Source organism: Schistocerca serialis, chromosome 4, assembly GCF_023864345.2.
Source record: "Schistocerca serialis cubense isolate TAMUIC-IGC-003099 chromosome 4, iqSchSeri2.2, whole genome shotgun sequence".
NCBI lineage: Eukaryota > Metazoa > Arthropoda > Insecta > Orthoptera > Acrididae > Schistocerca > Schistocerca serialis.
The window spans coordinates 524,982,015-525,007,468 of NC_064641.1; the positions used below are offsets into that span (position 1 = coordinate 524,982,015).

At 43.7% G+C, this 25,454-nt stretch overlaps 1 protein-coding gene across 4 annotated transcripts in view; it reads right to left on the reverse strand.

Moving 5' to 3' along the window:
* LOC126475246 (RING finger protein nhl-1) overlaps positions 1-25,454 on the reverse strand; it is a 288,062-nt gene that overhangs the window by 102,622 nt on the left and 159,986 nt on the right. The window contains exon 1 of one of the 4 annotated variants that reach the window (XM_050102940.1): positions 5,938-6,103. The exons of the other annotated variants lie outside the window; for them this stretch is intronic. The gene's annotated coding sequence lies outside the window, so the exon portion shown is untranslated. Of the gene's footprint in view, positions 1-5,937; positions 6,104-25,454 lie in introns of those variants that run through there. 4 annotated transcript variants of the gene reach the window in all.

Here is a 25,454-nt window from a genome sequence, read left to right on the forward strand (position 1 = left end):
GACCAGCTTTTGAGACAAGGGACTGTATACAAGAAGACTGCACAAAATAAGTGTGCTATGCCTTTCGTGTACAGTTTATCTTTGGTGCGAAATGAAAACAGAGGTAGGGCTTCACAATTGCCATGTTATTTCTTAGTTAATCTTTGAATCCAAAGACATTGACATTGTTAATATGCTTTCATATGGTTTAGTAGGTAAAGTGTAAACAATATGTCAGCGCTAGGTTAAAAGACCTGTTGTGCAGCTCGCTGTTTCCCCTAACTCCGTCGCAGTGACGTTGTCGGTTTCTGACACCGTAAGTGAATGTTCAGAAGCTATATACGCTGCGCAGTAATTGTGAGATTTTTGATACGTTAGGATACTTAACGTATGGGAAGAGAACTCTTTGACCTTCTTCTTGATAAAGGAAACTTCTACTGGACATAGTTTACATGTTACTGCCTTCCATTTCAATCGGAGCAAAGAAAGATCTTGTGTTTATATTGCAACAGGTATGACATCACCGTAAATATCTCTTAAAACCTGTCGTCCATTGATTCCAAATGCCTTCTTTGTTAGTTTAATCTTACTGCCATCACAGAGCTCTCTCGGGACCAAATGTGCTAAAATGAAACAAGTTAACAAGTACGAGATATTCTAAGGGCAAAATGACTTACTTATGTTTTGGCAGGCTTTGTCTACTATCCACTAATCTTGCGTTGGTGTGTACACATTCATTAACATTAAAGGTAAAGCAAATTGGTTGGAAGTAGTCTAGTAGTCCTTAACGCATAAAGGCAAGGTGAGAAAAACCGAACTGTAACTAAATAAATGCTGCATACAATCACAATCTTTCAGAGCGGGGTCGATTTGCGTTTTATCTATGCGCACAACATTCCATTTAAACAATCCATTTCAAACAAATTGACTACTGAAAACTGTTTGTGAATAGTATCCTCAAGTGAGCAAGCACTCAACGTCCTACACTTCATACGTATTGTTCTGAGATAGTAGCCTGACGATGTTGAGACACGTTCAGCGTATGGCGAGATGCATTCCAAATTCCAAAATATGCGAACCTACACATCTGCTGAATATTGCAGAAAACGTACTAGCTTAAATGATAATTTTTTATGCTTTGCACAATTAGGACAAGCAGATGGATACTGCAATTCACTTGTATTATCGAAACGATATGTAACTGATGCTGGAATCAAAGATAGAATGCTACAGTCGTTAATTAATTGTCATTTGGAATAGAAATGAACTGAATTATTCTCCGTTGCCGAGGTCACTAACGCACCAAATCCAGTGGTGTTTGACACGTAATTAACTGGTTCGATTCGTAGAGGAAAATTTCATTGCCAATAATTTGTCTAAAAAGACAGTAAAGCATCTCGGCATAAAGTTCTTGATGACTCCACTAATTTCGTGGTTTAAATGCCAACTCTCTCACAGTCCCTCGTAGCGTGAGGGTGTATGTCTACAGTATTCGATCCTAACATTCTCAGTTGGGAACTCCTCTGTCCCAATCTCAGCAAGCCAGGTAATTTGGCTGCAAAATATGTTTTACAACAGCCCGTCCTGCTGTCTTGAGTTGAGAATGAAAGAAGGAACTATTAAGCTCGAGCCGGCCGAAGTGGCCGTGCGGTTAAAGGCGCTGCAGTCTGGAACCGCAGGACCGCTACGGTCGCAGGTTCGAATCCTGCCTCGGGCATGGATGTTTGTGATGTCCTTAGGTTAGTTAGGTTTAACTAGTTCTAAGTTCTAGGGGACTAATGACCTCAGCAGTTGAGTCCCATAGTGCTCAGAGCCATTTTTTATTAAGCTCGAGTACTCCTTTGGTGCTAATTGAGAGTGATGGTACGTGAGGGCAATTTTCAGGCTGGTGGCTCTCTTTTTTATCAATGTAGACAATACAAAATCCTCGTTCTCAGCGGAGAACGCTGGCATACCGGATAACCATCCTTGACTTTCTCGATAACGTACCGGGGGTGGACGAACATACGGAAACACCACAAACACAACACTTTACCATGCCTATTACGGTGCAGGCATTCAAAACAGCTTGCATTCGTCTCGGAAAGGATACATACGAGTCATGTACGGTTTTAAAGAAAGTCTTATACCGTTCTTTCCGCAAAGTAGTAGCAAGTTTAGTTAACGTTGATGAAGACGGATAGCGATCACGCGCCCTTCTCTCCAAAGTAAGCCTCAAAGCCTCATTAATACTGAGATCAACAAGTGCTGGACGACGCGAGCCTTGCGAACAGAGGCCCTGTGTCCTTGGAACAATGGATCACTACTGGGTAACAAACACTGTACCATGGGATTGCCCTGACCGGCTGAAATAAACCTTGGCAGTTGTACGACCTTGTAGAGTAACCATGCAGCCATGGGAAACCACGATGTGGGCGCCCGAATCATCATTGAACCCTCGCCACGTTTTACTCTAAGTTGGAAGTTCGAAATTGTGTGAAACTAGATTCATTCTGCCAAATTACTTTCTTTCATTGCTCCATAGTCCAGGTTTTATGGCTTCGGTACCACGTTTTCCTGTTAAGGGTATTAGCATCACTGATGAATGGTTTTGGACATCCACTCGCCCTACATATCCCTGCTTGCGGAGCTCCTTTCGTGGTGTTTTTGTGCTGACAAGTTTCGCTAGTACGGCATTCAGTTCTGAAGTGATTTTTGGAGCTGACGATCCCTTATCTTTCGTCCCAGTCCTCTTCAATGATCGTCTGCCACGATCATTCAACACACCCTTTCGTCCACATTGTGACATAGCGGATGATGTTGTTCTGTTTTCCCTGTATGCGGTTCAAATCTTCGATATGGTGCCTACTGAAACACCAAACACTTCAGCTCCCTTGTTATGGAAGCACCTGCCATGCGAGCACCAACAATTTTCCCACGTTGGAATTCACTTAACTCTGACATAATGCCCTCACAAGGACACAGAACACTGTTCTGACCACAACTGACACTTGTAACGTGATGAGGACTTCGCACAGGTGGCGTTTGCGGTCAAAAACAACAGCACAACCTGCAGGCATGGCTAGCATCTGCATTTACATTCAAGCTTACATTTCTCATGGTATTTTCATATTTTTGTCCAACTCCTGTATGTAAAAATACTGTATGTATCGATATGGTATTGGCGTAGGGGTTTGGTAACGGAAACTTTGCTGTCCTTGTAGGTAATACTATAGACGATTTCCTAACGCGGAGTATCTGTTCAAGAGTTTTTACTCGCGCTTTCACTGAGCTTCGTGGGACTAGTGCAGTGCCCAGCAGTCATATTTAATTTTAACGTGCGAATGAACGGAGTATATCGATGAAGAATAAGACATTTTTCAGTTGATAAAACGTAGTCCTTCAACAAGCACACTGGTGTTCCACATGCAAGAATGTGGCGATCATAACGTACGCACGGCCTCTATCCTTATCATTTACAGCAGATTCAACACCACCGAGAACAGGTGAAGGTAGACGACTGGGATTTATTCGTTGGCTAACTGCAGATAATAGCTGAGTTCCATTAATACTGTGGCCGGCCGCGGTGATCTTGCGGTTCTAGGCGCTGCAGTCCGGAACCGCGGGACTGCTACGGTCGCAGGTTCGAATCCTGCCTCGGGCATGGATGTGTGTGATGTCCATAGGTTAGTTAGGTTTAAGTAGTTCTAAGTTCTAGGGGACTGATGACCTAAGATGTTAAGCCCCATAGTGCTCAGAGCCATTTGAACCATTGATACTGTTTTGTACTGAAGTCACTTTCACTCAAGACAGTAGGAATAATACTCGGTGGTCCGATGTAAACACACATACTTTTGTGGTGACACATTTTTAAAGAATGTTTCTCTGTGAATGTGTGGTGTGATATGACAGACAATGCTGATTTGAATTCTTGTATTACCACATATTCTTACAGGGCACAGTGATCTCGACTTTCTCGAAAATATGGTTGCAGCATTACTGGAAGAGGTTCCTCTAGCTACAGGCATGGGTCTATTCTTCCAACATGACGAGGCTCCTGCACATTCCAGTCTTCAGCTGATACACGGTCTAAACTTAACATTCCTCAGAAGAGGGATCGTTAGAAATGGTTACGTTTCTTGGCCACCAGGTGCCCCGGACCTTACGCATTAAAGTTTTTACCTGTGATGGTAGTTGAAAGGCAAAGGCTACACATAAAAAGTAGACACAAAAAATGGTTTGATTGTTCGAATTATGAATAGTGCAGTTGTCCATGGAAGTACGCCAATATGACCTCAGAGGAGATACACTTGGTATTTCCAAGAGAAACAGAAAGTGCACTAAAGTCAGATGTGGAATTTATGAAAATCAACTTTTGCATTAATCATTTGCAGTCGCTTAACACCTAGAGTAAGTATTTGTTTGGGTCACATTATAACAGCAGTATCTTTATAATCGTTAAAAACTGGACAAGCGATATGTGGAATATTTGATCCAATTAATCTACCACCTCCAGAAATATTCAGTAATCCTGAGAGAGCCTTCATAGCTGGAAAGGGGAGAACAGGTGGTGGCGTACAGTTCTTGATCACTAGATTTTGCACCAGTGTCTTGAATTAAATTAATAATTTCTTCGCTGTGTTCAATGTGTGAGGGCCGTCCGTTAGAAGTGGATGTCATACTTGTCGGCCCCTGGTGCTGTTTGTCACGAATGAGTGCGGTCACTGGCTTTACGTTTCCCCTCGTCACCGACAACACAAACACGATACTATAACTCTACAAGCACTGACCATCGTCACCTACAACCAATAGATACACTAAGACGTAACTCTCACACTACGCGAAGGAAAATGCCAATGTGCGAGAAGAATTAACACTTCTACAATGAGACAGATTCGAAATTTTCGAGTCAACAATGACCACGACAAAGTAAACACAGCTGTAAACAATCAACTTCACTTAACCGTCACATTTCACGCACGAAAGTAACATCTCGCGATGAAAAATACCCAGAAAGGAAATACAGACTTTCTAAATAGGTACTACCTTTAGAACTTGCAATAACTTGTTTTGCTAGATGCCTATCCGTGTTTTGCGATAATTTTGCGTCAGCGTCTGGGAACATAAAATTCCGGCCATAGACAGCAGCTTCAGATTGTTTTAAAATGACATTTTGATAAGGAATTGAAGTAGAGATGCTAGAATAATGTTTTTAATACAGCAAAATCTCTATCGCGTTACAGCTCCGATAACGCACGTTTCGCTGCTCTCTAATATTCAATACAGTGTCTTCACAAAGTGAAGTGATCAGTCAGAGGTTATAACATCCATAAATGTCTCATTTTCTCACTTTCTTAACCAAAACTGTATTCTTTAAAAAATGAAGTCTGCAGAGCACCGGATATACAAGACTTATCTTGTTTTACTTTCTGTGCACATTATACGTTCCTCAAGCCTTGTGATGAGAAAAACACGATTTTTATTTGACACGAGTGAGGTACAAGTACCACCCGGCCAAAGCTGTTCTAGGTTTTCAATGGTTCCTCTGAGTCGCTTTAGTCTAATTTCGAAATATTCCTTTTGGGAAGATTGTGCCGAATTGCCTATCCCATTCTTGGACTGAGTTAGTGCTTCGCCTCTAAGGATCTTGAGGGTTTCAATATCACTGGATTCTTGTGTGGTCAACGAAGCTCAGCAACAGGTCTTGCGAGCCGGTCCTGTATGATAGGGTAAATACCGGCATTAGCGCCTGAACTTATGTTTAAGCCGGAAAAGAGTAACCACTATGGCCGTTTATCTTTTCGCATCTTCTCTGCTTCCACTTGACACTCCAAAAACACAGTCTCAAACTCGACGGATGTATGTCTCGGGACATTGCTAGAACTGATTCACGACACTCCTCACTTCGCTTCTACAGAGGCAGGCTGATGGCGCACGGAGGATTACGCGGCCAGCCGTCAGCTCAAACGCTTATCTTACCTTGGCTGTTTCTACCGAGTGGTTGCTAATGACAGCTGGGTTGCTGCTGGGTACTGCTGGTTCAGACTTTCTGTCAGGGGAGCCGTACGCACGGACGGGCTAGCTCGCTTGTCGTTGCACCGTTAACGCGCGCTCTGCGCCATGCTTCCCTTAGCACTGACGCCTGCGGCCGCCTCACGGCGTTCAGCTTTTCCAGATTTAGAACGCCACGCCGAGTGTGTGTTGCTCTCTCGCTCTCTCTATCCCCATCTCGCTCCTCAACACACGCACACATGCGCGTGCGCGCATATACACATTCACTCACACGCGCGCATGATAGCCCGAAGGGCTGGCGAACGGAACTAGCGTGGTGGGAGGGGGCGGGGGGAGGTGTCTTCAGGCGAGGGAAATATACTCACTTATTGCCCGTCGTGTTCTGACGCCAAGAAAAAACTATTCATAAAATTAGATCGGCGGCGCGCGCACGTGGCGGTTCGCTCCCAACCAATACCAGAACGCGACCCGCTTGCTCTGGATATCGCTCGGCTCTGCTGCACTGACGGGATGCGGCGTGTGTGACCCATTTACAGCCACACTTGTTGGGCAAGGTCCCGAACGTTGTCCTAAGCATGGTCACACACGCACTCACGTACACACGCACACGCACGCGCACACACACACACACACACACACACACACACATACGTCACACTACCACCACCATCACCACCACCACCACAAGCCGCAGCAGCAGGTGGTGGCTTATAGATAGTTAACTTAGGCTCATTGCTCTGATTCCTTCCCACTGTTTTTATGGATGAAGCTCGGGCCCTGGCATAGAAATTTGGCGTTCTGTGCTTTTCTCTTGTGACCGAGCGACGTTGAACGGTTAAACTTGAGTACCCTGTTCGGGAGAGTTCAGAACCATAGCGTTTTAGGTTTGCGATCATTCCATAAATCACTTCTAGTGAATGGTGGTACTGTGTCTACAACAAGACAGCGAGCGTAGTGGCGCATCTGAGAAGTACGACCATCCAGAAAACGTTAAATAACTTTTTAAAGTCCAGGTTTTCACAAAACGAGTTTCCAGTGCTGTTGCGTTCTCTGTACTCTCTTGCATATTCCTAGACTTGATACAGGTGCCAAACCGTGTAGAAAATCTTTCAAACATGCATTAGTAGATGGCGCATGGCCTTTGGGCCACACTGCGCTTCCTTTTGCAGATCCAGAATTTAAAAATATGACAAGTGGTCTTTGTTGACTGCAACTCCACTTGTTAGAAATGTATTGCTGTGTTTGTGTACTTGCATTATCACAAATAAAACGTATTGTGTCAGTATCAATAGCACTTGGAAAATAAACTTTCTTCGCGTTGTTTTGTCGAAAACTGATATTTTTGAGAGCGTGGCTTTGTAAAAAACACAAGGTGATTCTTGGAAAGAAGAAAACATCAGCCTTTTTTTTTTTTTTTGCTCTGTATTTTCACAAACAGGGTCGCTACCGGCTGTTCGCTTTTATATCACATTCTTTGTTGTTTACATTAGGCGTTGGAAAACAAAGCAAACAACAATAGATGTAATATAAACTTGAACAGCCTTTTGAAGATGAAACAGTCGGTTCGAAACCGACAACGACACTGTTGGCATTTAGCAGTAGATGTTTGCTGTTTTCTTCTTTGGAAGAATCAGCTTGTGGTCCCTAGAACTAGCTAGTTTCCTGACTTGGAATGTTTTTAATAAAGTACATATTTTGTGATGTGTTTCATTTTTGCGGTGATGCGATGAGCTGCACAGTTTTGTGGTCTGAGAATATCTTCTCAGTTTTTCGGATACGTATGAGTTATGTACAAAAAGAGATACATTGTTTTTATTATTCACCTAACAAATGTCAGAATTGGCACTTAGAATATTTTCTGTTTCCACTTTTCAGATGATGTATCTTTAATCGTTTGAAGTATTGGTAAGTATGTGCAAGTATAGGAATAATCTGTTCCGTCATAAGTTTATTTCTTTAATATTAAAACATGGTTCTGATTGAAAATAAACAGCTAGAGGAAAGAGCGTGTGGATTTTCTCGCCTAGAGTGATTAATAGTTCTTGACAACGGAGATTTAAAAAAATACTTTTGCAGCATTTCGTGTGAAGTGTGAAATAGTGACTTAGTGGTGAATGTCCAAACATCTGGCTGTTGATAACTAGTCGGTTTCATGGCTTCCAGTCACTTAATAAGACTTTTAACTCGGGTAATTCATTGTGTAGAAGAGAATTTCTTAACTGGAAGGCGATTCTGTTCTAATGTTGAAGTGAAAGTATTTCACCCAGCCTGTAAATTCATTCACCCCACGTGTCCCGTAGATCCCATCAAGGTGGAGAGTTTTCAGAAATGTAGAACGTGGATGTATACATTAATGTGAGATAAGGACATCACAGAACTCACTGTATTGACGATAAACTATCACTATACTGTGCTGTTTGAGACTTTCACGACTTAATAAATCGTGAAAGTCCCAAACAGCACAATATAGTGATACTGCGTCGTTGGTTACTGGCGTCGCGTCGGATAATGTTGTGGAAGCACCTCAAGATGACGAGCGCCTGTCTCGTCGCGTGCAGTTCCAAAGCATTATCTGACGCGACGCCTATGAACCAATGAAGCTATCACTATACTGTTTAATGCTGTTCACTCATATGTCATCTAAATTCAATCGAGTAAATTAATACGAAAGCTGCTACTGCGAAAGAAGAACCTGCTATCCCGTCAGTTTTTTGTATAGCTGCTGTTTATCTGCTATTCGTAGCTTAATATATACTGTGGTTGTATAATTTTGTTCACCCATAGGAAGACGGTAAGGGAAAACTACTAACTATATAGTCCATTTGCAGTTAATCAATAAGGTGTCTGGATGGTTATAATAAATCTTTCTCTACTTGAGGCATTGTAGAGGGAAATCTATTTACCATATGGGTAACCAAATTTATAAGAATGATGTTTAGACCATGCGCTGCTGGATCTGCGTTGTATCCATTACAGTTGTGGAGAGTCAACATGGATCTGGAAAAGGTGAGCAGCGCTTTACTGGTAAAGCTGTTTTCAAAACAACAGCAATATTGTTACTGCTGTTAGCCAATATCGACGCATTAAAGGAATACGGACAGGTCCTCTTTCCACACAAGGGTTGAAGAAAATAATTCAGAAATTCGAATTAGCTGGCGATTTGGTAACTTCACCTGGGAAAGACCGACGGCCCAATTGCGCCACAAATTGTTGAAGACGGTACTTTTGCCACGGGCGAGGATGCTGGACAGAGTGTGCGATCTTAAAGCAGTGCACGAGCTGAACATTCCATGGTCCTCCGTCACAAAAATACTGCGACAATTATAAATGGTATTTTAGTGCATTTCTAGACTGTCGTGGATCCAGAAGGTCGTCACCTTCAGCAACGTTTGTAACCTAGAACGTAAACATTGTACGCAGTTAACAAATATTACCCTCTTATGTAGAAATTAAAATGTGCTTATTTCAATGGTTTATTTGTTATTTCTCTCCCGAATGCGCTTTCCAGAACGTTTCACTGTCCTACGATCACTCATTTGTCATTAGAATGCTCTCAAGTAGTGAAAGTTTAATTGTAACCACCCTGTACTACTGCCACTGCAAAAACATGCGTTATTACTACCAGCAACATGAAAATGAGAATTTGAATGTTCAGTAACGATAGTGGTAAAAAAGTTTTTAAGATACTTTATTACTACTTGCAGTGAGCTCCACATTATCTTAAGCCGTAGCCCAAAGCGGAATTGCTCCCAGTCATGCATACCTGAGAGCGCTCCGCCCAGACACTTAGCCCGGCATTGTTTCGCGCCCACTGCTGGCTGGCTCTTCACACCTGAGAGGCGTCCAAGAAAACTCGGCACACTCACTGTACATGCCTGTTCGATCCGTCTCGAAACAGAAACAGCTCACACTGAATCGTAGTGGTTCGTAATACCTTGAGAGAGAGAGACATGACACGAATGCTCGCTCTTACCCTCGATACCGACGGAGAACGCCGTTTAGGGTTCGGTATGATAAGAAGAAAAAATGATATATATATATATATATATATATATATATATATATATATATATATATATACAGACTGAAGCGACGAAGGAAAATTTGTACCAAGATCTGGACTGGAATCCGGGTCTCCGGCACACTAGGCAAGTGCGCTAATTACTACGCTATTTTGGCACAGTGGCTTTGGACAACAGCACGTACTACTCTAGTACGCCTCCCTCCGTAGTCCAAGTTCCCATTCATGCCTCAGCCCATTTTGTATTTTGTATATATGCAGACTGAAGTGACAAATGAAAGTCTGTACCAAGGCCGGGATTCGAACCCAGACCTCCTGCTCACTAAGTAGAAGCGCTAACCACAACATTCTGGCATAGCGGCTTTGCACAACCGCGCCAACTACCCTAGCACGCCTCCCTGCTCAATCCAAATTCCCATTCACGCCTCAGCCAACTTGGTATACCCCATAAAGTCGAACAGCAGGCCGGCCGCGGCGGTCTAGCGGTTCAGGCGCTCAGTCCGGAACCGCGCGACTGCTACGGTCGCAGGTTCGAATCCTGCCTCGGGCATGGATGTGTGTGATGTCCTTATGTTAGTTAGGTTTAAGTAGTTCTAAGTTCTAGGGGACTGATGACCACAGATGTTAAGTCCCATAGTGCTCAGAGCCATTTTTTTTTCGAACAGCATTACAGACATTCTCCAACTGTATTGGAATAGCACCTCAGTGTCGAACGAAATGGAGGATCCTGCATAGGTGCTTTAATCAAAGGAAACTTTATTGTTCCAGACACCTTTTGAACTCTCAAACATCTATGACGTATTTGTGCAAACTGAAGCGATGAATGAGGCGTGAAAGACAATCTGGACTGAGGAGGGAGGCATGTTACGGTAGTCCGTGCAGTTGTGTAATAGCACTGTGCCAGGTTGGCGTACTGGTTAGCGTATCTGCCTCGTGGCTTTGCGATCTGGGTGCGAATCCCGGCCTGGGTACAAATATTCATTCGTCAATTCAGTCTGGATATATACATCATAAATGTTTGAGACTTGAAAAAGTCTCTGAAACTATATAGCTTCATTTGTAGGAGAAAATATTTTGAGGCATAGTTCATTACCATTTTCTTAATTATCACCACACATAGATTTTTTCCTCTAGTTCTATTGGATGTTTATTAAATTCATTTTTAGATGCGAACATTGTGCTCAAGATAAATAAATACGAAATGGGGAAAACAAACCAAAATTTAGGTACAAGCTTAAATTCACTTTAAAAAGGAAGAAGAGATAAAAAATGAGATACCTTGGAATAAAGCAAGAAGAAAGAGTGTCGTTAATGCTAAGGTAATTTCACTTACATTGATCTGTGCCAAGTATATATCATCTGTATGCAATTACTCTTCAGTCGCTTCGATCTGTGGTAATGGCTGACTTTCACATAAGAAGGTACTAAAAGAATAGCATGTCTCATGTTAGTTACTTAGTGCTATTCATTTTGAATAAACTATTGGACGGAGAATCCAATATTTTGTAGATAAGCGATTGAGACATATTTAAAAAAATAATTTGACTGCACAGTAAAAGCATTACTTTGCAGCAAAAAAGATGATCATTAGTTGTACCAGAAATGTACAGGCGAAACACGAAACCCAACGCTAAGGGATGAGCTTCAGAAGTGCCATAGCTTCGCAAGTTCCATTCATTTTCTGTAATATCCTCGTAGAAGGCAGTAGGTGAACATTTATTCTCAAAAATCTAAGAAATACGATGCTACTTAAAAAAATATTCCCTCCATAAATGAAATGGAATCGAAATTGCGAATATGGACAACTATCAGCTGTATAACGGAATGAGGACAGCAAAAATTTGCGCCGGAGCGGTACTCGAACCCGGATTTCCTCCTCATGGCGAGCGGTCACCTTACAATTTTTTTTGTTTTTTTGTTAGGTAATATTCGTTGCGTTTGGTCTGGGCGGACGTCGTAGGACTTCCGTTTAAGTTGATCGTTGATTCCCCTACTCAGTTACTCAGTTTTTTTTATTACAGAGGGCCAGCGAGTCTCTGACCGAACACGCTGAGCTACCGTGCCGGCAACCATCTGACTACGCGAGCACGGCTGACAGCCAGATGCATACTTCCGTATGTCATCAACTATGAGTCTACACACTACTCATATTTCTGCACAGACGATACATTTTACTTGAAAGTCGCTTGCCCGGTGTCGGCGGATAAATACGATATTGCAGTGTCTGTGTTATTGCGAATTACGGTGCAACGTTCCTTTGAACATGCATGCATGTCCAAAGGAACATACATCGTAATTCTGAATTACACAAGCGCTGCAATATCGATTCCATTTATGGTCCATTGGTAGATAGGAGACTAAGTGGACCGAATTGTACACATTTCGCATAGACCAAGGGCGAAGAACAAGTATAGATGATATTCGGTTGTAATAAAAAGTATGGCAAGTTGAAGATTCATTGCGACTGGGTCATGGTGTGGTTGGTATTATGAGGTACTAAATACTAAAGAAGTGATGCAGAAAACTCAGTGTGGAAATGAAAGTAATTTCAGAATTTTCAATATTAATTTTCTCTGGAGCCTTAAACTGTCTTAAAGAAAGAGAGATGGCACGAATAAGGCGCTGTTTCTGTTTGACTTCCGATGGAGATGACGCAGTGATTAGCGGGAGCGGGACTCGAACCCGGATTTCCTCCTCATGGCGAGCGGTCACCTTACAATTCGTTCGGGAGAACGAAGCTTCCGATCCCTGTCTGGCCATCCACATTTAAGTTCTCTGTAGCTGCGTGATTCTGTGCTGGGCGTTGTGGTTCTGACCTCCATCGCCGAAGTTTTAAAAGAAGGGGTGAAATCTTGGTAAAAGTTGTGCCAACCTTCCCATTGTGTAACATGTCCATGGTGCCGTTGGGCAGAATTTTGGTGAAATTTGGTCAAATCATTAGCCCACCTTACACCTCAGATTAACTTCTGAGCTCTGGCCTTCGCATGTATCGACACCTCGCTGTTTGAAGTGTCGCTCAGACCAACGGTAACGTCACAGGATGCCACGCTTTTGCATCGTTACATAGGACGGTTGTAGCATCTTTGTGCTAAATTTCAAAGTTCGACGTTACAATGGGAGATAACTTCGGGGTTCTGAAAAAGTTACCTTTAATTGTGTTGCGCATGTAGGTTCATGCGCAATCTACAGTAGGTTCTCACCCGTCGAACTACCGCTGCGAAGGATTCTTAATTGTCCTCTACGGCGGTGCGGACAAGAAGCAGGCATCCCATGTTGTGGTCACATTGAATGGCCCAGTACTCGCCCCACACTGCACAGTACCCCCCATTTCTGTCCAATATTCTACACGCGTTTCATTTATTGTGTTGCGCAATGTATTTGTGTCGACGCTCTATGTTCTCTACAGTAGGCTGCTCTGGTGGCAAGCATGCCATTCCGTCGGCTGCCGTCGCTCAGAAACAACAAATGTCTTGCATTTAAGCGGGCATAAGAACGCTTATGCTGGTGTGCTGAATTATGTCACGTAATGTTTATGGAAAGTACCACGTCAACGTCTCCTACAATTATGGCAGCATTCGTTCTAAAATCTGTCTCAGTGATCGCCCTCTGGCAGCCTACATTGTCAAGCGGCATAGCAGAAAACGCTTGATTAAGGATGCCATTGGACGTAATATACGATTTCAACTCCTGGGTATTGTTGGCAGTCAGAACCGCAACCGCTGCAACAGGAAGGTGTTACGGCTACAGGAATTGTCGTTTCTTCAGTTAGCTTTATATAATATTTGTCAGAGAGGCCGGCACAGCTGCCTAATTGGAAAGGGTTTTCCTATCCTTCACAGAAGTTGGCAACCCCGTTACCGAAGTGTGAGAGTCGTATGTTAAGTGTAACTGGTACGTGGAGATAACTGTAACGGGTGTGTGTGTTTAGTGTGGTGTCATGTTTGCGTTGTATGATGGTTAGAGAAGGGAGGAGGTGAAATCGGTGCTGACACATAGCCCTTTCGTCTAGAATAGCACCAAGGGGGCCTCCGAGCTAGAAGTCCCCATCCGCAAATGGATGGCTCTGAGCACTATGGGACTTAACATCTGAAGTCATCAGTCCCTTAGAACTTAGAACTACTTAAACCTAACTAACCTAAGGACATCACACACATCGATGCCCGAGGCAGGATTCGAATCCGCGAATGGATCACCAACAACAGTATACATACCCTCAGACCATGATACACTGTAGAGAGATTTGCAATTTAATCCACTACACTGGCTCAAAGTCTGGTGACCAGGAGTTTATCCCAACATCCCTCTTCCCCTCTGCCGGGCGATTACCAGTCCTAGTATTCGCCTCGTCCGACACTGCTCAACTTCGTTGATCTGATGGAAACCTGTGTACTTAACAAGACAATTCCATTGGCTATGATTTGTCACTAGGGATTACACAAGCAGTTTTTCGAAGAATGGTAGGCGCTATTGTTTATTGGGTTCCACCTCTGCTGATACGTCACCCGTCCAACCTGTTCTGGATATGGATGATTGACAAGTCACCACAGCCTTTCAAAGTTGTGGTCTTGCGTACTAAATGTGTAGAGAAAGATTTCCCATGTACACAGAGAGGTCCTCGTGGATTCCATACTATGACTTTAGAAGCTCCTCTTGGTGTACGGAAATCATCCACAGATCCGTAATCTTTGTCAGTCTGTATCATAAAGTTCGATTTAGTCGCACGTATGTCTCTTCATGTTGCAGTTTCTACAAACTTCAGTGGGTTTTTGTAAACTAGGTGATTCCGTCAAACGATTCTTTAAGTTCAAGTAAGAAACAAAAATTTATGAGTGAAAGGCATCTGTAATAATGTGACTGTCAAACTGTGAGCCGAAGTGGGAGATATTTTCATTCTACCTGCTTCATCATCTTAGATGCTGGCCTAGAAGTTTTAGTATACCAGTAGGTCTCGTATACCTTTCGAAAAGTTAGAGACTTGCTTGCATACCTGCTCGAATAGCATTCATGATAGAAAGGATGTGGTGTAGAACGAATTAATGAAAACGTGCCTTGAATAATAATCAGAAGCATCACGTAACTCTCACTACAAGGGTTTCATCAAGGTAAAGTTCACAGAAACTGAGTTAGTGGTAACCAGTATTCCGAAATGATGTCAGTCAATTGACTGTATCTCAAAAATTACTTTATGTACTACTTCTTTGTGATTTCCGATCAGAAACTAATATGGATTCGTTGTACTGAGACTGGCGGAAGATGACTACTTCTCTTAAGTTGAGATACATTCCTGTCAGTGGTTGAGGAAAGCTATCCACCACCTACTATTTCGTATTAAGACAGGGAAACATTGGTCTCAGATAATACAGTGTGTGTGAAATATAAAACGTTCAGCTGTGCCAAAAAGAAAAACTGGATCTGAAATTAAACAATTTCCAGAAATATATTGAAATCCATAGGTGAATGAAGATGTTTAGAGATCCTGTGTGCAAAGAAAGGTACCCTCGCAATATTGTAATACGTGATACTGTCACATGTATACAAGTTATACTGAAATGCCGACCGTGGGCGAAGGTGGCGTATTGTCTCTCGGCTGGTAGAATACAAACTGTTAATATGGCATGTGATGCCCTCAAACAGCAATACTGCATGCTCAATGGCTGTTCACGTAGTGCATCGGACCGTCCGTCATGGCATTTGGTTACGACTAGCTTTGCTGTAAGAGCGACCTCCATAGATCAAGCAATGACCAGTGTCAGTGGTATTAGTTCTCTGGTCTAGAGCTTTCCATGCATGTTCAGCAGGACGTAAGCCCAAAGAGCGAGCTGGCTAGTTTTGACCCGTTCACCGGACCAGCGCAATACGACGAACCACTACCATCCACTAGACAGCAGCCACGTCCATATGCACCACGGAAAAGTGGACATAACATTACAAGGTAGCATGTCTGTAGTTCTCAGGACAGCGTCTCAGAAAAGAAATGCGGTAGTGTAAGGGCTCCCTAATACTGCTCCGTTCCGTAATACTGGCGGGTATTTACCGTTTCTTTCCCAGTGGCGCGCAATAGAGAGAATCACTTCAGAGTAACTTCTTGACTTTCTGTCAAGGGATCATTACTTCCACTGATCATCGGTCCAGTCAATATCGATATGACTTTATATTCTCCGAGCCTTTCTGTGACCATAATACATCGAGCAAGTCGCAAAAGCAGACCACGCGCTCTCTGTATGAAGATGGGTGACTCAGAAGAGTCGGTTAAAGGCGCTGTAGTCTGGAACCGCAAGACCGCTACGGTCGCAGGTTCGAATCCTGCCTCGGGCATGGATGTGTGTGATGTCTTTAGGTTAGTTAGGTTTAACTAGTTCTAAGTTCTAGGGGACTAATGACCTCAGCAGTTGAGTCCCATAGTGCTCAGAGCCATTTGAACCATTTGAACTCAGAAGCTGGTTCGAAGTCTTCAGCCAGGATAGGAGCTAAGTTTGACATCTTCCGTTATTTGTGTCAAGATAATAGTCATTTATTAGTTTGCTTACGTCTGGAGAGTTCTGCTGCTCTATAACCGAGTACTGAAGTAATGAATATCCACTCCAGTTGCTAATACACAGATGAGCGAAAATATTATGACCATCGGTTTAATAACGTATTGGTTTAGTTTTCACAGTAAAACAGCGATTCTGCTTGGCATGGATTCTACAAGTCCTTGTTAGTTTTCCAGAAGTATATGGCACCAGATGTCTACTCACAGGTCACTAAATTTCCGCAAATTACGTTGGTTTGTTGACATGCACTTGGCTCCCGACATGTGTTCCATTGGGTATAGATCAGGGACATTTGCTGGGTAAGACATCAGTGTGAGTTCACTATCTTGCTCCTCAAATCATTGCAGCACGATTTTGGCCTTGTGTCGCGGAGAGTTATCCTGCTGAAAGATGTCAGTGCCATCAGAGACATGAAGGGATGCAGGTGTACCGCAATAATATTCACGTGGTTCACAGCTGTGATGGTGTCTTCGAATACTATCATAGGTCCCATAGAAGCCCAACTGAATGTACCCCATTGCATAATTCTGCTCTCACCAGGCTGCATCTGTGGTGCTATGTACATTTTAAGCATCCATTCGACTGGATGGCGACGTGTAAGGACCCAACCATCGACCTGAAGTAACAAGACATGCGGTTCATTTAACAGGCGACATGTTTATATTGATCCACGGTGAAAACTCTGTGAAGCTTTGCCCATTTCAATGGTAACTGACGATGTTGGATCAACACAGAAACACGGAGGGGTCGTTTGATGTGGAGCTCGGTGTTCAGCAATGGCGTTTGAACGGTGTGCTCCGAAACACTTGTGCCTGCGCCAGCATTGTACTCTGTCGTCCGATTTGCCACAGAATGCTACCTATCCTGGATTACACAGAGGGGGTTCCTCTGACCTCTACGTTTTGTGATGAGACTTGGACGTCCAGCAACATACGGCCTACGCCTTATTCCACCATCCTTCAACAACTGTCCATAGGTGCTCACGACAGTAGCAAGCAAAGAGCCGACCAGCTCCGCCGTTTCACAGATTCTCGTTTCTAGCCGCAGCGCCACAACAGTGTTCCCTTTGTCAAAACCACTTATTTCAAAGGATTTACGCACTGGCGGACTGTATCTTCTTTTAGTCCATGACCGGTTTCGGCGTTTATATTGAAGCTATTTTGTAGTGTAACTGAAAATTTTGCCACTCAAATATTTTGTTCGAAAAGCAAACAATGCACGTTCAGAATCAATGTAACCAAAAACTATCTGCAAGGGCAACTACAACAAGCAGCCCGGTGCTATCCTGGTCTGACATTTGTATCACACGGGGTTGCTGTGTCACTCAGCTATCCTACTACTCAACTATTTTGTGGGAAACGCTAACAATGCACAGCGATAAAGAGTTTTCTGGTACTCCTAATTACTTTCGATTCCCTCGGTTTACTCTTGATCCACACTGTGAGTTCATTTGACGATTCATTCCATTCGCAAAGTCCTACCATTCATCTTAATTTTATTTGAAGATAGCAACGTCATCAGCGAATGAATTCATCCAGAATTTTTACCCCACTCTTGAGCTTTTCTCTTATTTTCGCCCTTATTTCTTCGATATATACGTTGATCATTAACTGCGGAAGACTGCGTTTGTGCGTTACACCATTTTTAAGCCGAGCACTATGTTCTTGGTCTTCCAATATGATTGCAGTCTTTTAGTTTTTGTAGGTATACGTTACACATCTTTCTCCTTAGCATACTCCTGTTTTTCTCCAAATTTCGAACATACTGCACCATGTCAGGTTGTTTAACGCTTTTCTATGTCTACAAATTGTATGGTTCAAATGGCTCTGAGCACTATGGGACTTAACTTCTGAGGTCTTCAATCCCCTAGAACTTAGAACTACTTAAACCTAACTAACCTAAGGACATCACACACATCCGTGCCCGAGGCGGGATTCGAACCTGCGACCGTAGCGGTTGCGCGGTTCCAGATTTTAGCGTCTAGAGCCGCTCGGTGACTCCGGCCGGCTACAAATTGTATAAACATATCCTACTTTTTCCTAAATCTTGCTTCCATTACACAGAGCGATTTGAGAACTATATCTCAAGTGCCTTTACCTTTCCGAAAGCCAAACTGATCGTCATGTAATTATTAAGAGAGCTGATGTTGCACCAAGTCTGTCTGACAATTCTGCTGTCTCTGACACTCACGGTAGAGAGCACGAGAATAAGTTACAAGGGGTTAGGATACTTTCTGAGAAAAACGCCTTTTTCCGGCTCCACATGCAAACGGAATAAGACTAAAGTCGTTAAAACTGGTATAAAGTACGTTCCTCAATGTAAATTATGGTGTCTGGGCCAGCATGTACGTAATACGAAGAACTATATTGCAGACGAATAGTCACTGTCTGGTTATTTATGTTATGAGCACTTTTAGCTTTGGGGATTAGGGAGTGCTATGTTGTTCACGACGTTTGTTTTGGCTGAGAGTATTAAGAGTAGTGGGATGACGAGAAGGCGATGTTGATGTTAAGGATCAACTAGTGTATCGAATAACAGAAACGTAAACTATAATTTCCATAGAAGGACCTGCGTTATATTATGCATAACAAAAAGGAGGACTCACAAAAATGCTCTGGAGTCTTGAGTACTTACGTGGCACCAACTAATACAACTCATGGGCACTAAAATAACTGAAAAGAAATGACTCCTTCGAGCGGGTGTTATACAGTAGATTTCGGTGTTGCTTAATTTCCTTGAATTTCGGGCACAGAGCTGTTCGGTCAACGAACCAAACCTACGAAGCGCATTTCTGTTGCAAGCGACGTGTAGTGGACTACGCCAGCTGGCCTACATTCAACAGCAGTTGCGATGCATGTTTTAACATAAAATAGTGAATAGTGGTGTTGCGGAATGAAAACATCGTTTTGAGACACTCATGAGACTTGAAATACTGCAACTGACGAATTTCGGCAGCATAAACAATTTCTTTTCGTTACTGACAGAAGCTCCAACAGTAAGCAGTTCAACAAATAAAGATAACAAAAACAGAAGGAAAACTGGAGTGGAATTCACCTTATGCTAGACACTGTTTTATAGTTATGTTTTTACCCAGACATGTTTCAGTATTTTATATAATATCTTCAGTAGGGTTAATTTCTTTATTTTCTTTATCACAGAGTGCTATTACTTTGCTATACTGGTTGCTTTGAATCTGCCTTACACTCTAGACCTTTTCGCGGTTTTTGAAGTTATTTCGTTGTTTCTTCGTTGTTGTCGTTACACACGCAATTTGAGTAGTATATCTGCCCCCATTTTACCTGTTGCTATGGCTATGTCTGGGTAAAAACAAAACTATAGAACGGTGTCTTCCATTAGGTCCAATTCCTCTCCAGTTTCTCTTAGCAAGCACGGAAATAGAGCTAAAACGTCCAAAAGACGATTGGAAATGAAACACTGCGCAGCTGATCCGAGAAATACTTACAGTAACAGGAGCTCATGGTAAGTACGCGGTTAGAAAGAGGCCAGTCGAGGGCCTGAAAACAGTCGGTCTGTGAGAAACTTAAACCTGCGGTGTGATGTGGTAGGGCAGCAGGAGCTGGCTATCCCACACACAATGACTGCAAATTTTTACGTCAGTCTATGAATCGACCTATTACACTGCCATTAATGAACAACATTCAACAGAGGATGTTTTTAACAGGATAACGCTCGCCTACGTACTGCTATTGTATCCAACTTGCTCTACAGAGTATCGAACTGTTGCCTTGGCCTGCTTGATCACCAGATCTGTCTCAAATCGCGCACAAATTAGACGTCATAAGACGGCAACTTTAAAGTCATCCATAAACAGCATAAACCGTCGCTGCATTGACTGATCAAGTGCAGCAGCCATGGAACTCCATCCCATAAACCGACAACCAGCATCTGTACAATACAACGCATGCTTGTTTCCATGCTTGTGTTCAAAATTCTGGTGGTTACATCGGTTATGAAGGTACCAGAATTTCACATTTGCAACGGATTATCTAGCGCTTATATTAACCTGTGATCTTGCAATGTTAATCGCTTACATAGGGTACCTAGACAAATGTATTCCCGAAATTTCATTACTCTACATTAATTATTTTTTGGTGTTGAGATTTTTTTCCATTGTGTATACGAGATAGAGGGCATTAAGAACATTTTTCTAAGGTTACTTGAGACGAGTAAAAGTCCGTTAAAATTTACCCTTACTGCCAACTGTACAACTGTAGTTAAATTATGATTTTCTGTGCAGTACGACGTCTAGTGTTACACGGGAGCCTCGGTTCGATTTTATGCTTTACGCTCTTACGTATTTCTTAAAAGAAAAGTAACATTGCATTGTGCGTATACCCTCTTTGTCTATGAAAGAGAGAGAGAGAGAGAGAGAGAGACAGACAGACAGAAAGAGGTGAGAAGGCGAGAGGGGAGGGTCAAGAAACGGGGGAGGGGTAAGTTCGAAGAACGGCACTGAAGGATTTGAAATAATTAAGGAATTTTTGTTGTTAGTACATAATGTATCCAAGGGAATGAGTTATCAGAATGAGATTTTCACTCTGCAGCGGAGTGTGCGCTGATATGAAACTTCCTGGCAGATTAAAACTGTGTGCCCGATCGAGACTCGAACTCGGGACCTTTGCCTTTCGCGGGCAAGTGCTCTACCAACTGAGCTACCGAAGCACGACTCACGCCCGGTACTCACAGCTGTACTTCTGCCAGTACCTCGTCTCCTACCTTCCAAACTTTACAGAAGCTCTCCTGCGAAACTTTTCGCAGGAGAGCTTCTGTAAAGTTTGGAAGATAGGAGACGAGGTACTGGCAGAAGTAAAGCTGTGAGTACCGGGCGTGAGTCGTGCTTCGGTAGCTCAGTTGGTAGAGCACTTGCCCGCGAAAGGCAAAGGTCCCGAGTTCGAGTCTCGGTCGGGCACACAGTTTTAATCTGCCAGGAAGGAATGAGTTATGTTTGCCATTTATGTCACAGCTGCGTTGCAAGACTGCACATATGAGCCGAATAAGTGGACCCATCAGAAGGGCAGATACGTCATTGCCAACAAGAATTTAAAATCAGTAGGCGCATGAAGTTCAGTGAGGAATGCGGTTGCCGAATACACGTACTCAATCAGCCGTCGAGTTGTACAGTTAAATCTGTTGAACGTATGATAAAGTACGCCAACGTTGCGGCGATGCGAGTCGCGGTCATGAAGTGGGCAACAACGTGCTCCACTAGGAACGCAGTGGACGGCGGCCACTGGTGACAGACGAATTTATCCATGATGTGCAAGAGATTGAAGGAAAAGTCACGATTGTCCATGAGAACTCTTTGCACTGATTGAAACTACTTCAGCCAGACTGAGAGCTCTTAAATTGCGAACCTGCTGGACATAATATAATACAAAGCAACGTGCACAAGGTGCTCTACGGTCCTGCCACGACACTTTTAAAAGGAAAGTGAATTTCTGAATCACATTACCATTGGGTATGAGGCCTTACAATTGGATGAGACTCCACAAGTGTTGAAACTTTTCCACAGTGTGGTGAAATGTGCTGCGCGCAGATGCAGTCTTCATCTGTACATGGAACAGAAATTCGATCGTGCAGCTGAATACCTATTTTGAAAAGTGGTTTCTGAGCAGTTTGATTTGATTTTAGTTCATCCAAAAACTAGACAAAAGGTAAGTTCGTTATTAAGTAAATAACAGGAAAAGAGATCGTCAGAAGTTAACAAGTGTAAACAATTTAGAAATATCGTCATTTTACAAGGAGTATAAAAATGCCAAGTCAGAGCTGTGACCTAAGCGATAATCATTAAAACTCAACAGTGGACGTTTGTGACGCTTTTCACGCTTGTCTGTGGGACATACTTTGACTTGGCCTATTACTCTCCTTGTGCAATCGCAAATGAATTTCGTAAGGTTTTTATGAATGTTAAATTCTGTAAGTTTTTATTATTATTTTACGTTTTCGCGTAATATCTTACACTTACTCAGGGGCACTTCCAGACGTAACCTTGCCATAGTCACCCTCAACGGCGCATTTACGTACTTCTAAATATGAATTTATATATTTCTTACAAGGGGAGGCCGCCAATTGTGAAATTCAGATTCGATTCATACTGCGCATAATAAAAGCTCATGGCCAGAGGTGTAATGTGGCAAAGCACTAAGATGCACTTCTCAGCCGTTGTCGAGAAAACCGACAGTTAAAGAGAAACCGTTGCGGTGAAATACTCTCTCCGATTTACACTTTTCTACAGCGTTGCGGCGCAGCGGTAAACGCTCGGGTTTGTAATCCGGAAGTCGCCGGATCGAATCTCGCGCCATGCAACTTTTTTTTCTAGTATTTGTTTTTTGTAATTCAAATGTGTATATATATACACACACACAGTTGCAAGAATTATGCATATAATAAGATGTTGAAAGTCGTTTGTCGTGGAAAAACTGGCGACTTCGAACATCATTATGTTTTCCGCAAAGTTGTTTTTCACAAATGTTATTAATTGTCTCCATAATGTTTACCACGTATAGTTAATGGAAGACGTAGAAACGATATTCCGAAACGAATAAGTATAGCAGCATTGGAGGGCAGCGTGGAGGGTAAAAATCGTAGAGGGAGACCAAGAGATCAATACACTAAGCAGATTCAGATGGAAGTAGGTTGCAGTAAGTACTGGGAGATGAAGAAGCTTGCACAGGATAGAGTGGCATGGAGAGCTGCATCAAACCAGTCTCAGGAATGAAGACCACAACAACTAACAAGTCAAACGTTCGAATTACACTCCTGGAAATGGAAAAAAGAACACATTGACACCGGTGTGTCAGACCCACCATACTTGCTCCGGACACTGCGAGAGGGCTGTACAAGCAATGATCACACGCACGGCACAGCGGACACACCAGGAACCGCGGTGTTGGCCGTCGAATGGCGCTAGCTGCGCAGCATTTGTGCACCGCCGCCGTCAGTGTCAGGCAGTTTGCCGTGGCATACGGAGCTCCATCGCAGTCTTTAACACTGGTAGCATGCCGCGACAGCGTGAACGTGAACCGTATGTGCAGTTGACGGACTTTGAGCGAGGGCGTATAGTGGGCATGCGGGAGGCCAGGTGGACGTACCGCCGAATTGCTCAACACGTGGGGCGTGAGGTCTCCACAGTACATCGATGTTGTCGCCAGTGGTCGGCGGAAGGTGCACGTGCCCGTCGACCTGGGACCGGACCGCAGCGACGCACGGATGCACGCCAAGACCGTAGGATCCTACGCAGTGCCGTAGGGGACCGCACCGCTACTTCCCAGCAAATTAGGGACACTGTTGCTCCTGGGGTATCGGCGAGGACCATTCGCAACCGTCTCCATGAAGCTGGGCTACGGTCCCGCACACCGTTAGGCCGTCTTCCGCTCACGCCCCAACATCGTGCAGCCCGCCTCCAGTGGTGTCGCGACAGGCGTGAATGGAGTGACGAATGGAGACGTGTCGTCTTCAGCGATGAGAGTCGCTTCTGCCTTGGTGCCAATGATGGTCGTATGCGTGTTTGGCGCCGTGCAGGTGAGCGCCACAATCAGGACTGCATACGACCGAGGCACACAGGGCCAACACCCGGCATCATGGTGTGGGGAGCGATCTCCTACACTGGCCGTACACCACTGGTGATCGTCGAGGGGACACTGAATAGTGCACGGTACATCCAAACCGTCATCGAACCCATCGTTCTAACATTCCTAGACGGGCAAGGGAACTTGCTGTTCCAACAGGACAATGCACGTCTGCATGTATCCCGTGCCACCCAACGTGCTCTAGAAGGTGTAAGTCAACTACCCTGGCCAGCAAGATCTCCGGATCTGTCCCCCATTGAGCATGTTTGGGACTGGATGAAGCGTCGTCTCACGCGGTCTGCACGTCCAGCACGAACGCTGGTCCAACTGAGGCGCCAGGTGGAAATGGCATGGCAAGCCGTTCCTCAGGACTAATCCAGCATCTCTACGATCGTCTCCATGGGAGAATAGCAGCCTGCTTTGCTGCGAATGGTGGATATACACTGTACTAGTGCCGACATTGTGCATGCTCTGTTGCCTGTGTCTATGTGCCTGTGGTTCTGTCAGTGTGATCATGTGATGTATCTGACCCCAGGAATGTGTCAATAAAGTTTCCCCTTCCTGGGACAATGAATTCACGGTGTTCTTATTTCAATTTCCAGGAGTGTAGAATAGAGACCCCACGAACACAAATTTGCTGTGGCAGGTATGAAATATAAATTCCGTTACTCGCTCGTTCCACTTGAAGAACAGATGTTGAATGGGCCGAAACGAGCCGCCGCATAACAGCGTAGTTGCCTGCTAACTTCGAAAGAAGATAGATGCGGTCCTTAGCGCAACTTATAACATCGTCGAAAATCAGTGCGGGCGTGAGAGATTTGGTATACCCTGTTAAACAAACGGAAAAATGGAGGCGGTACAGTTGGAGAGCTATCTGCCTTCACCAACATGCATAAGCAATTCATTAATTCGCGGCATGCAACTTTTTTTATTATATATATATATATATATATATATATATATATATATATATATACACTCCTGGAAATTGAAATACGAACACCGTGAATTCATGGTCCCAGGAAGGGGAAACTTTATTGACATATTCCTGGGGTCAGATACATCACATGATCACACTGACAGAACCACAGGCACATAGACACAGGCAACAGAGCATGCACAATGTCGGCACTAGTACAGTGTATATCCACCTTTCGCAGCAATGCAGGCTGCTATTCTCCCATGGAGACGATCGTAGAGATGCTGGATGTAGTCCTGTGGAACGGTTTGCCATGCCATTTCCACCTGGCGCCTCAGTTGGACCAGCGTTCGTGCTGGACGTGCAGACCGCGTGAGACGACGCTTCATCCAGTCCCAAACATGCTCAATGGGGGACAGATC